We start from the raw sequence: 13,242 nt of genomic DNA, 5'->3' as shown, positions 1-13,242 counted from the left end.
GAAAACCTGTGTTGAAACTAGAATGTATGGCATAAAAAACAAATAAAACCAAGTAGCATTGTTATGATCAAGCGCAACGTTAATTATCAAATGACAGTCAGAACTATTCATAAGTCATCATTTTGTTGTTCACATTATTTCGAGTGTTCGTCAGCATCTTTAGTAGTCGAGGCTCTACTTAGTAACTCTTTGCTTAAAATAAAACTCTTCCCTTTCAGCAGAGCTGTTTGATTAGGTTTCTTTCAAGAAGGTTCAGCTTTACATACGTGAGTTCAATTAAAACAAAAAGTGACTATTAACCAATTAGATATTAGAAATCAAAACTAGAAAATGAAAATCCAAATGGAGGAAGTATTTAGAGGAAAAGAAAACTTGGTTGAAGAAACAAGGATGATGGTGATAAATGCTAATTATGGAGATGACGATGAAAATGATAATTGTCAGAGTAGAACAAGAAAAATTAGGGTAATTGTCATAACGTCTAGATCCGGGGATCTATCGCTAGATAATGACTTTTAGGGAGTTGCCACCAATCTTTTTTATCTAGGTGCGATTGACCACCTAAGAAATCTGTTCTTTCAGGGAATACTTAAGTTTAAGGGTCCCTAAAAGAATAAGTTCAGGTCTACTAACCAGAACAGAGTTTGAGAGTTCGGTTACGTGTGAGAAAGGTTATAGCATCCTCACAATGCCCATCAAAAGATGGTACTAGCTTAAATTTGTGTTATCCGATGAGCCTTAAAATTTTACCAAGTAATTAATTATTGGAAACTATTCTCAATTGACTCTAATACTTTTAGCAAAAAATTGAAAAAATTCTCTCACCTCAGGAGTATGTAAGAAAACTATTGTTTCACTTGCAGAGGCTTCATCGTTGGATTATTTAACAAAAACAAAAAAAAGAAAGAAATCAATAATTGTTCTTGTGCAGGAAAATTGATACTTTCAATTTTTCCCCAAAAATATTCTTTTGAAACTTTAATTTCGAGGAAAATTGATACTTTCAACTTTTTTTCAAAAATATTTTTTAGAAAATTTATTTTTAAGAAAAATTGATACTTTCAACTTTTCTCCAAAAATATTTTTTGAAAAAATTTATTTTTAAGAAAAATTTATACTTTCAACTTTTCTCCAAAAATATTTTTTGGAAACTTTGATTTTCGAGAAAAATTGATACTTTCAACTTTTCTCCAAAAATATTTTTTGAAAAAATTTATTTTTAAGAAAAATTTATACTTTCAACTTTTCTCCAAAAATATTTTTTGGAAACTTTGATTTTCGAGCTCAAAAAAAATTTTTTTTGAAAATTTATTTTTAAGGAAAATTGATACTTTCAACTTTTCCCCAAAAATATTTTTTGAAAAAATTTATTTTTAAGAAAAATTGATACTTTCAACTTTTCTCCAAAAATATTTTTTGAAAACTTTGATTTTCGAGAAAAATTGATACTTTCAACTTTTTCTCAAAAAACCTTTTTTGAAAATTTATTTTTAAGGAAAATTGATACTTTCAACTTTTCTTTAAAAATATATTTTTTTAGGTTTTATTTAAAGAAAATAAAATAATAAAACAAAATAAAAGTGAAAAAAAAGTAAAACAAAAATAAAAATAAAATAAAGATAAAAAAATATTAAATAATCCTAATTTCATAAATAAAAAAACAAATAAATAAATAAACAAGTAAATAAATAAATAAATATAAAAAAAACAAAAAAAAACCCGGAGCAGCTCGGAGTACGGCTCAGCTCGGCTCGGCTCAAGGAAGAGAAACGGCTCGAAGAAGCGGCTCGAGACGTCGGCTTGGCTCGGCTAACGGCTCGGAAAGGCAGAACACACGCGGCTCGGGAAGGCAGAACACGCTCGGGTCGGGTCGAATCTTGGTAAAACGTGCGGATCTTTTGGGTTATTTAACACAAAAACGATGTCATTTTGGAAGGGTATATAAGGCTGTTTCCTTCGTTTTTTGGGCAGAAACCTTCTTCCCTCTCTCTCTCTTCTTTCTTTTTCTCTCATTTCTCTCTAAAATGGCCGAAGAACTCCAGTTTAATATTCATCGAATTTTAAAATTTTTCGTCAGAAGTTCATCGAAAAGTTGGTCGGTTTCTGAGAATCTTCACCAAAAATTGGACAGCTGGCCGAAAACTTCAAACTTGATCGAAATTGTCACCGAAAAATTTAACTTTCGTCGGAAAGTTCATCGAAATCTGCAAATTTTCCAAAAATTTCCAGAAAAAAATTTTGCCAAAAATCTCCAAAAATTTTTTTTCGATTCCTATAGCTGTTCTAACATTTCTAAACCTTTTCTCAATCAGTAGCTTTTTCCACTGTTTTTCTGTGTTCTTCTGTTCCAGAGGATCCCTTTTATAGGGATTGATAATAAGAGTTTCTAATCAATCCCAATTCCTCTTTGGATCGGGATTCAATCATTGAATCCAACATGAACTCTTCTGATTGAATCTCAATCCAATTTCCAGTCAGATAAATAAAAAAAATAAAAAAAATTAAATGAAATTAAATCAGATAAATCAAGAAAATTAATAGATAAATTAAAATTAAGTAACAGATAATACATAATCTAATATACATAAATATTAACAAAATAATAATAATAATAATAATAATAATAATAATAAAGATATATACACATTAATAAATAAGTAAATACCTAAAATAAAAATAAAAGAAAAAAATATAAAAAAATAATAATAATAAATAAATAAATAAATGTAAAATAAAAATAAAATAAAGAAAAAAAATAGACTCACCTATTTGGACCAGGCCTAATTGATCCGGGCTTGGACCAAATTGGGTGTCTACAGCTGCCCTTTTTTGCATATTTTCTGTGAAACAGAAATTGCGCAAAGGCGTAGACAACCAATCAAGACTCAATTCGACATTTTTATTTTTTGTTTTTTTGGTTTTTTTTTTCATTTTTGACCGAAGTTCCTCTAAGCAAAGGCTCAACGACTTTGAGAAACATAAATGGCTCCTCTAATCCGAGGCTCAACAACTTTGAGAAACATAAATGGCTCTTCTAATCCGAGGCTCAACGACTTTGAAAAATAAATTGTTCCTCTAAACAGAGGCACCACGACTTTGAAAAATAAATTGCTCCTCTAAACAGCGGCACCACGACTTTGAAAAAGTAAATTACTCTTATAAATAGAGGCACCACGACTTTGAAAAGTAAATTACTCCTCTAAACAGAGGCACCACGACTTTGAAAAGTAAATTGCTCCTCTAAACAGAACTTTGGAAAGTAAATTGCTCCTCTAAACAGAGGCACCACGACTTTTGAAAAGTAAATTGCTCCTCTAAACAGAGGCACCACGACTTTGAAAAGTAATTTGCTCCTCTAAACAGAGACACCACGACTTTTGAAAGTAAATTGCTCTTCTAAACAGAGGCACCACGACTTTTAAAAGTAAATTGCTCCTCTAAACAGAGGTACCATGACATTGAAAAAGTAAATTGCTCCTCTAAACAGAGGCACCACGACTTTTAAAAGTAAATTACTCTTTGACCATCATGTCCAAAGGAGTTATAGATCGTGATTGAAAAAATTTTATATTGGGAACTCAAAGATTCACAATTTGAGTTCAACATTCATAGGTTCAGATTCTTAAGAACCTTCCAACTTCGTAAAAATTTACTAAAATTTGATTCTCAAAATTTCAGTTTCATCAAATTTGCAAGATCTCAAGATTTACATTTACAACTTGCAAGACTCGCATCAAAGATCCTCATTTGAATTTTTGACGCTCACATCCAAAAGTTCAAGGCTTTTCAAGGTTTTCATTTGGCAAACTTGGAATTCATATCCAAAAATCTAAAGCTTTTCATTTGAATTTTGGTAATTCACATCCAAAAATTCAAAGCTTTTCATTTGAGTTCAAAGGCTCACATGCAATAAAACTTAGAGTTTCACATCTAAGTTCAAAGGCTTTCATTTAAAACATTGGAAATTCATATCCAAAAGGTTGAAGCTTTGTATTTTGGAGATCCACATCTAAAAGTTTAAAACTTTTCATTTGTTCGAAGATTCACATTCGATGAACTTTAGGGTTTCACCCCTCAAATTTTTCATTTTGAAACTCAAATATTCTCATTTGAGTTCTCAAAAAATCAAAATATTTACAATTTATTTTTCAAGTGACTCAAAAACTTGCATGAATGAATGTTATGACTAAAGATGCAAATGCCTTCTTAATGATACAAACGCGGTAACCTATATTCTCATAATGCCATGCATGTCTAAACAAAGTTTAATTCATCAAATCATGTGCATGTACTATTCAAGTGACGATGCCACCATGATGCATGTAATGCAAATGTCTATGCACCAAAATTCTAAATAATTATGGTGATATGGCTCTCAAAACTCCACCATTTCGTATGTCTTCCTTGTTCAGTTTCTCAATATTTTGAAACAAGTTTCATCAATTGCTCATCACTTGACCACCATTCATAGACTTCTCAGCACTAACAGATTTCAGAACAAATTTCATCCACCATCAATGGGTCATTACTCATGGGTGTATCAACATTAACCATTCCAAAACAAACTTTGTCCACTGATTGTTTTCATCATTCAATCATAACTTGCAAGTCATATCGACCAATTCATCCTTGTACTCATCACTTGGTTATACCATTTTTCAAGATTTACCTCATCATATTCTCCATTTGGTGGCGTCATATATCCTTCTAAATCATCTCTTTTAAGTTTCTGCCATTTTTTCATTTTGTTACCACCATCATCTTAGATTTCTTTTCAAATGAATGCAAGACTCTTTTAAACACATTCATTCATTATCATTTCAATTCTTGACAAATATAATACAATCAAACATTCTCTCAATTCATTCTAGGGGTGTAACAATAAGAGAACACAAGGTGAATTATGATAAAGATAATCAATGAAGAACTATTTTAGTACAAAACAAATAGGAAAGGAAATAAATTGGATACATGTCATAAGGATGACTGGTATGTCCAAATGATGAATATTTAGACAATTCTCAATATTAATCTAGGATTTTTTTTCAAAAACTCATTTCATTTATTGTTGGAGTCATTTTGAGCTTGACAAACTTTACTCAAGTCTTTGAAGGGTCTTCAGATGTCTTTAACCTTTCATCCATGCGAACCATTTGACCTGGATCTTTTTCTACCAAAATCACTCTTTCAAATTTTCAATTTGAATATCTTTTTTTTATTTTCTCATTTTTTCTTCTTTCTTTTTTTTTTCTTTTTTTTTCATCTTTTTTCATTTTTCATCTATCGTTGATATCTTTCATACATCTAACTTTAGAGCAATGATTCCATTGTTTCATTATGAGCATGCCTTCATTCAACATATGATCATTCAAGTTAAGCATTCACACTTAATCCAAATGGGCTTTTCAAAGTTGTAATGTAGGTCAAGGTGAAGGGTCATAAAAAAAATGGATATAATAGGCTCAAAACATGTATTAAAAGGTTCAAAACCAAGGATCATTTGATGTAACTTGGTATTTTGTCCTATATCATTTCACTACTTTTTTTCTCACATAAAAGATTCTCATTATTTTACCCCAAATCATGTGTGGCATTTTTTTTCTTTTGCTTTTCTTTTTCTTTCCATCTTTGAGACCTTTTGTGGTTTTTTTTTTTTCAAAAATTTCCCTCAAGTGTAAAAGGTGATCCTTGGTTAGGGTTCTTAAAAAAAAATCATGATAGGCTCAAAGGGGTAGCAATAAATGGTTTTTCAAATGGTAAAAGAAAGATGACCATTTTTCATCTCAATTGTGAATACCTTTTTTGAACATCATCTATTGAACAAAGCTCATGAACCGTATAAAAGATTACACATCTTCAAGACATATCTATTTCACTTTCGATAATAGCTTACTTTTTGCTCAAATCATCTTCTCATCTTAATACGGATGAGTTTTCAAATTAAATCCCAAAATTATTGTTATCATTGTCTAAATATTCATCATCTGAAATTTAAGAATGGGAATGTAAAGTTATGAAAGGTAACAGGGCATGGAATAATGATCGAGTGAAAGAGAAAATGTAATGAAATGCATTAACTTACCCTTATTAAGATGATAACAAGTGAAATCATATTGCAAAAAAGAAATCCTAACATTACTTTAAAAGAACTCTTAAAATGACAAGTAGCATTCAACCAGTTTTAACATCCTCTTTAAAATCATGCCCCTAGGTAACCAGGCGAAGGATTTTTATCTCGTCCCATTAATTCATTGCGATTCTTTATATTCTTAATCCTCAAACAAAATGATTGGGCTTTTCCTGTCGAGTTTTAAAGATACAGGCTTGACCATTTGAGCGGCTACTTCCATTATCATGCTTCATGTTGTAGTACTTCTGGTAAAGGTAATCTTGTCAACATTGAGATGAGATGCCAAAGAAATCATAACTTTAGAGCCCGATCTAGTCAAAATCTTCTTGGAAAAATATGAACCTTCCTACACATGTCAGTCAGTTTCAAACAGGTGATAGATACTAACTTGAAAGGTTTCAATATTGCAGCACAATCTTTTACTTCGCATCTAAACCTTTAGCAAGGTACGTTTAGTACTCAAAACATCCAGCAACATCATCGATGTCCCAAGTTGCTTCATCAAGTGTTTTTTCGTAATCAATTGCTCAAGCTTTGTTAATTCAGATTTTTTCTCTGTTATTTTTGAAATGATGGCCTGTAAATACTTAGCATGAACAGCGCCAAAAGCTGAAGCCCAATCTTTACCTTTGTTTTTAGAAAGAGCTCTCTGAGTAATAATCACCGTAAGCTCGACATCTTCAGCTGTAACTGTGAGAATATGATCGATGTTTTGTTCAATTACATAATAGATAATTGAAATTCATTTTTTGATAACAGGCTCTCTCTATTCACTGTCGATGAGTAATATTCGACTCAAAATTTAGACCACCATATTAAATCAATTTACCCATCTTTTTTTTTTTTTTGGTTTCACTCTCATCCTCAAACCAGTGTCTAAGAAGTTTTTTTTTCTATGATATTTCCCTAATCTCTGTACTCGTATTTTTTTGTTGCTCTTCCTTGATCAAAACTTACCATTCTATCCTTGATTAACCGTTGCACCTCATGATTTAAAGCAGTGTAATTTTCAGTAGAATGGCTAGTAATTTCATAGTGGTAGTCACAGTGAGCCGTAGGATCATACCACTTTGGATAGGGTGGTTTAAGTGGCTCCACATGGCTAGAGGCAATCAAATGGCTATGATAGAGTTTTCAGTATAACTTCGTATAAGTCATGAGGATTGGATTAGATATAAGTTTTTCTCGAGTAATCCATTGCTCTCATAAACCATTTTTTAGGCGAATAGAATGAATTTAGGGTCTTGCAGGAGTTTGACTGTTAAGGCTGTATATGAGAGCTTGAGGGATAAAAATGGGCTGGTATATGGATGAATTAGGTGGTTGTGGGGCTGGTTGGTATGGATAAGATGAAGTATTATTCACAGTAGGATAGTAAGGAGAGTAATCTGAGGGTGAATAGGGTTGATATCCCCTTAACTATCCGTCAAAGCTTACAGCTTGAGCTTCAGTCTCTTTTTTCTTGGGTGCCTTCTTAGTTTTTTCTCCTTTCAGCTTACCATTCTCAATAATTTCGCCTGAGATCACCATGTCAGCAAAATTTTTTGTGGTATTCCTTATCATCTCTTCATAATAGAAAATTTTCAAAATACTGACAAACAATACGATGGTCTCTTTTTCAGTCAAAAGAAGTTGCACTTGAGAAGCAATATCCCTCCACCGTTGGACATATTCTTTAAATGATTCAGTTACTTTCTTATTCATATTCTGTAAAGAAAGATGATCAAGGGCCAAGTCTATTATATGCTGGTATCAATTAATGAAAGTATAAGCTATATCGCTCTAAGAACCAATACAATTCCTGTCCAACTAGACATACCACCTAGCAGTAGAGCCAGTGAGGCTGTCTTAGAATGCATGCATCAAGAGCTTTTCATTACTGGCATGGGTAGTCATTTTTTGACAATACATAGTAATGTGAATTTTTGAACACTTTGTACAATCGTATTTCTTGAACTTCAGCACCTTGAATTTTGGAAGAATAATCACATCAAGAACTAAACAGGGCCCAGCAGCATCAACTGAGCTATAAAAACTAACTCCCTCCACTACTCGTAGCGTTTTATCTAACGTGTTCATCTTCTGTTTAGCTTTGAGGCTTCTAAAACCCCTTTCTCCTTAGGCCTCAATTTTTTTTCTAGATCATCCAAATTAGGGACTGATATTGGTTCTACTGTCTTTTTAGTAAAGACAAGAATTGTCCTTGATTTGAAGCAGATGGCATTTTGGGATATGTGTACCCTACAGGATAGGTGAACCGCTGTGGTGGTAGACCTTGTACAGATTAGACTTGATGTGGCTCGAAACCAAGAGGGCACAATAGGTCATCCTCCTCCATTTGGCTAGCATTCTTCTCTATTGCTCTCTTCTTGGTTAGCTTGTTCAAAGCCTCTAATATCTTATTCAACTCTTCTTCTAACTTCTCTTAAGCTTTCTCTAATCTCTTGAAATGATTGGAATTTTTTATTCTATTTGTCTAGCTCGAGCTCTTATGTTGTATTGGTGAGTGGGGTTGTTTGGTGGAGTTATCTTTGAACCTCTAACACCACAATTATGATTAAAAATGCTATGCTATGCTCTATGTATGATGCGTTGATGTATGAATGAAATGTATATTTTTTTGAATGAAATCTAATATGAAATTGATGTAAATGATTGTGTTAAAATATGATCATGAAAATAATGTAGATGCATAAAATCAGACAAATAACATAGTTAGTTCCATGGATGAAATGAAAGTGATGCTGATGCATAATGTTACATATGATAATAAAAATGATGTACAAAGTCAAACAATCAAAATGATTAGATAAACACCCTTTTTGTGTCTTAATTTCAGGATATATCTATCATTGGATAGAAAGGGTTCTATCCTAGGTTTAGGCACTCTTAAGGTTCACTATATATGGTTCAAGGTTAAAATCTAAAGGTTTCCAAATTGCTCCTTACATCATTGTCCATCACAGACTAGTAAGGCACCCTAATTCTCACCCATTACAGGTTACAAGTGAAAAAGATTCAATTTGAATGGGAGTATTTCACTAGCCACTACGGAGGCATTAAACCTCACGAAAGCAATAGGTACTTTACTCCCTCCTAGAGGGCGGAGCTCGGGTATAGAGCTCATGTTATGCACATACACATGAATGACATAATTAATAAAGTAAATAAACATGAATGAATAATAATACATGTGTACAAAAAGGTTCAATTTTATTAGGCTTTTGGATAACACAAATTTTTTGCTGGCCTGACTCTCAAAGTCCCCAGTGGAGTCGCCAAGCTGTCATAACATCTAGATCCAGGGATCTATCACTAGACATTGACTTTTAGGGGGTCGCCATCAATCTTTTTTATCTAGGTGCGATTGGCCACCTAAGAAATCTATTCTTTCAGGGAACACCTAAGTTTAAAGGTTCCTAAAAGAATAGGTTCAGGTCTACTAACCAGAACAGAGTTCGGGAGTTCGGTTACGTGTGAGGAAGGTTATAGCACCCTCACAACGCCCATCAAAATATGGTACCAGCTTAAATTTGTGTTATCTAATGAGCCTTAAAATTTTACCAAGTAATTAATTATTAGAAATTATTCTCAATTGACTCTAATACTTTTAGCAAAAAATTGAAAAAATTCCCTCACCTCAGGAGTATGCAAGAAAATTATTGTTTCACTTACAGAGGCTCCATCGTCAGATTATTTAACATAAACAAAAAAAAGGAAAAAAATGATTGTTCTTGTGCAGAGAAAATTGATACTTTCAACTTTTCCTTAAAAATATTATTTTGAAACTTTAATTTCGAGGATTACTTTCAACTTTTCCCCGAAAATATTTTTTAGAAAATTTATTTTTAAGAAAAATTGATACTTTCAATTTTTCCTCAAAAAAAACTTTTTTTTGAAAATTTATTTTTAAGGAAAATTGATACTTTCAACTTTTTCTCAAAAATATTTTTTGGAAACTTTGATTTTTGAGAAAAATTGATACTTTCAACTTTTTCTCAAAAAAAACTTTTTTTTGAAAATTTATTTTTAAGAAAAATTGATACTTTCAATTTTTTCCCAAAAATCTTTTTTGGAAAAATTTATTTTTAAGAAAAATTTATACTTTCAACTTTTCTCTCAAAATATTTTTTGAAAACTTTGATTTTCGAGAAAAATTGATACTTTCAACTTTTCCTCAAAAAATTTTTTTTTTGAAAATTTATTTTCAAGGAAAATTGATACTTTCAACTTTTCCCCAAAAATATTTTTTGGAAAGGTTTTATTTAAAGAAAATAAAATAATAAAACAAAATAAAAGTGAAAAAAAAGTAAGACAAAAATAAAAATAAAATAAAGATAAAAGAACATTAACTAATCCTAATTTAATAAATAAAATAAATAAATAAATAAATAAATATAAAAAAAACAAAAAAAAACCTTGAGCAACTCGGAGTACGGCTCCGCTCGACTCGGCTCAAGGAAGAGAAACGGCTCGGAGAAGCGGCTTGAAACATCGGCTCGGCTCAAAGAAGAGAAACGGCTCGGAGAAGCGGCTCGGGACATCGACTCGGCTCAGGCTAATGGCTCGGGGAGGCAGAACATGCGCTGGTTAAAAAGTGGGTCGACGCTTGGGTCAGGTCGGATCTTGACAAAACGCGCGAATCTTTGGGTTATTTAACGCAAAAATGACGTCGTTTTGAGAGGGTATATAAGGCTATTTCCTTTTTTTTTTTAGCAGAAATCTTCTTCCCTCTCTCTCTTCCTTCTTTTTCTCTCCCTTCTCTCTAAAAAGGTCGAAGAACTCCGGTTGAATATTCATCGAATTTTGAAATTTTTTGCCAAAATCTGGGTTTTTCACCGAAAGTTCGTCAGAAAGTTGGTCGATTTCTGGAAACCTTCACCGAAAACTTCAAACTTGACCGAAATTGTCACCGAAAAATTTAACTTTCATCGAAAAGTTTACTAGAATCTGGAAATTTTACAGAAATTTCCAGAAAAAAATTTTGCCAAAAATCTCCAAAAATTTTTTTTCGATTCCTACAACTGTTCTAACACTTCTAAACCTTTTCTTAGCCTTCAAAAATTTTCTATACGCCCTTTTTCTCAATCAGTAGCTTTTTTCACTGTTTTTCTATATTCTTCTGTTCCAGAGGATCCCTTTTATAGGGATTAATCAGAAGAGTTTCTGATCAATCTCAATTCCTCTTTGGATCGGGATTCAATCATTGAATCCAACATGGACTCTTCTAATTGAATCCCAATCCAATTTTCAGCCGGATAAATAAAAAAAATAAAAAAATAAAAAAAATCAAATGAAATTAAATCAGATAAATTAAGAAAATTAATAGATAAATTAAAATTAAATAACAGATAATACATAATCTGATATACATAAATATTAACAAAATAATAATAATAATAATAATAAAGATATATACATATTAATAAATAAGTAAATACCTAAGATAAAAATAAAAGAAATATATATATAAAATAATAATAATAATAATAATAAATAGAAATAAAATAAAAATGTAAGATAAAAAAATGAAAATAAAAATAAAATAAAGAAAAAAAAATAGACTCACATATTTGGACCAGGCCCAATTGATCCGGGCTTGAACCAAATTGGGTGTCTACAGTAATTAGATTTTTAAAAATTAGGAAAAAAAGATAATATCTGATTTAAAAAGGAGATTTTGATTTTGGTTCTGATTGGAGAAAGAGATTTTGATTTTGATTTTGAAAGAGTTAAAAGATGAATTTTTCAGCCTTGGAAAACAAAAAACCAAAGTAAAAGAAAGACAGAGGGAAAAAATCATCAAGACAAAGATATGTGAAAAAGAAAAATTTTTATTATTATTAAAGGTAAAAGTGTCATCAAAGCATTAATCATTAATGGCAATTTCATTTTCATCAGTTAAAAAGAAAGAAAGAAACAAATAAATTTGAATTGTTCTTTAAATTGTTAAGAAAAATGTGTCTTTAAAATAAACTTCTTTTGTAGTGCCCTCTCCATTCATTTTTTTAAACTATTTTTGTAGATTCATATGTCTACCTCTAAAAAAATAACTTTAGAGACAAAAATTGATAAATATAAAGACTAATATAGTATTTGCCCTTAAAAAAATTAAATAAAGGTAGATACAATAAATTATGGCAACTATACCATATTTGTCTCTAAAAATTATGATTTTGAGACAAAAAAGTTATTTGCCTGAAATTTTTTATCTCTAAATATGGTTTGTGTTGTAGTGTGATTTGTTCTATTTATTTTGTTGTATTCATGGTTTTAAAATGAAAAAAAGAAATGTTAGAAATAAATAAGATAATATTCCTATTAAAAGTAATTTTTGATACCAATCTAAATATATGAGAAATTCTTAATAATTGTTTTTATAAAGAATATTATCTTTGTTTTGTTGGATTATTATGTAAACCCCAAAGTAAATGGATGTTTTTAAAAAATTTTGCCTAAATATAAGGGAGTTTAGAAAATGTTTCGATATCAAAAGTTTTCATTTTAATTCAAAAATAAAAATGATTAGCACTTTTAAAATAAAAGAACAACAAAAATAAGATTTTGTGAAAATAAATGAAATTTAAGCAATTATCTTTAAATATTAAACGTAAGATATTTTTCTCAAAATTCAAGGATAACATGCAATTAATTAGTATTGTTTTTAAAACAAAACGCTGTAGGGTGCTAATCATTTCTCATACATAATCTTTGAACCCATATATGATTTCAAAGAGGAAAACTATCTTTTAATAATCTTTAAACTCGTTATTTGATTTTATTAAAAGATAAATTTTTTAGGTAATTAATGACACTTACAAGAAAATATTAATGGTGACTCTTATTTTCATTCTTAAATTTTTAGTCTTATGGTCGGGTTCATGAACTCATACATTGTGACAAATGTGTACAAAATGGCACTTTATTTCATTTTTTGTCTTTCACATTTTTTTGTTTTCTTATTTTTTAATTAGATAAAATTTGCACAAAAAACTTGTAAATGATTTTTTTTTTAAAAAGTCAATATAAGTATATATGACAAAACAATCATATATCTAATAGATTTTGATTCACCATGATTTGATAGGTCATTTTTTTTTTAATTTGGGATT

This window comes from Durio zibethinus, chromosome 28 (assembly GCF_047325235.1).
Source record: "Durio zibethinus cultivar Kanyao isolate XHJ-2024 chromosome 28, ASM4732523v1, whole genome shotgun sequence".
Taxonomy (NCBI): Eukaryota; Viridiplantae; Streptophyta; class Magnoliopsida; order Malvales; family Malvaceae; genus Durio; species Durio zibethinus.
This window is presented reverse-complemented; position numbering follows the sequence as displayed.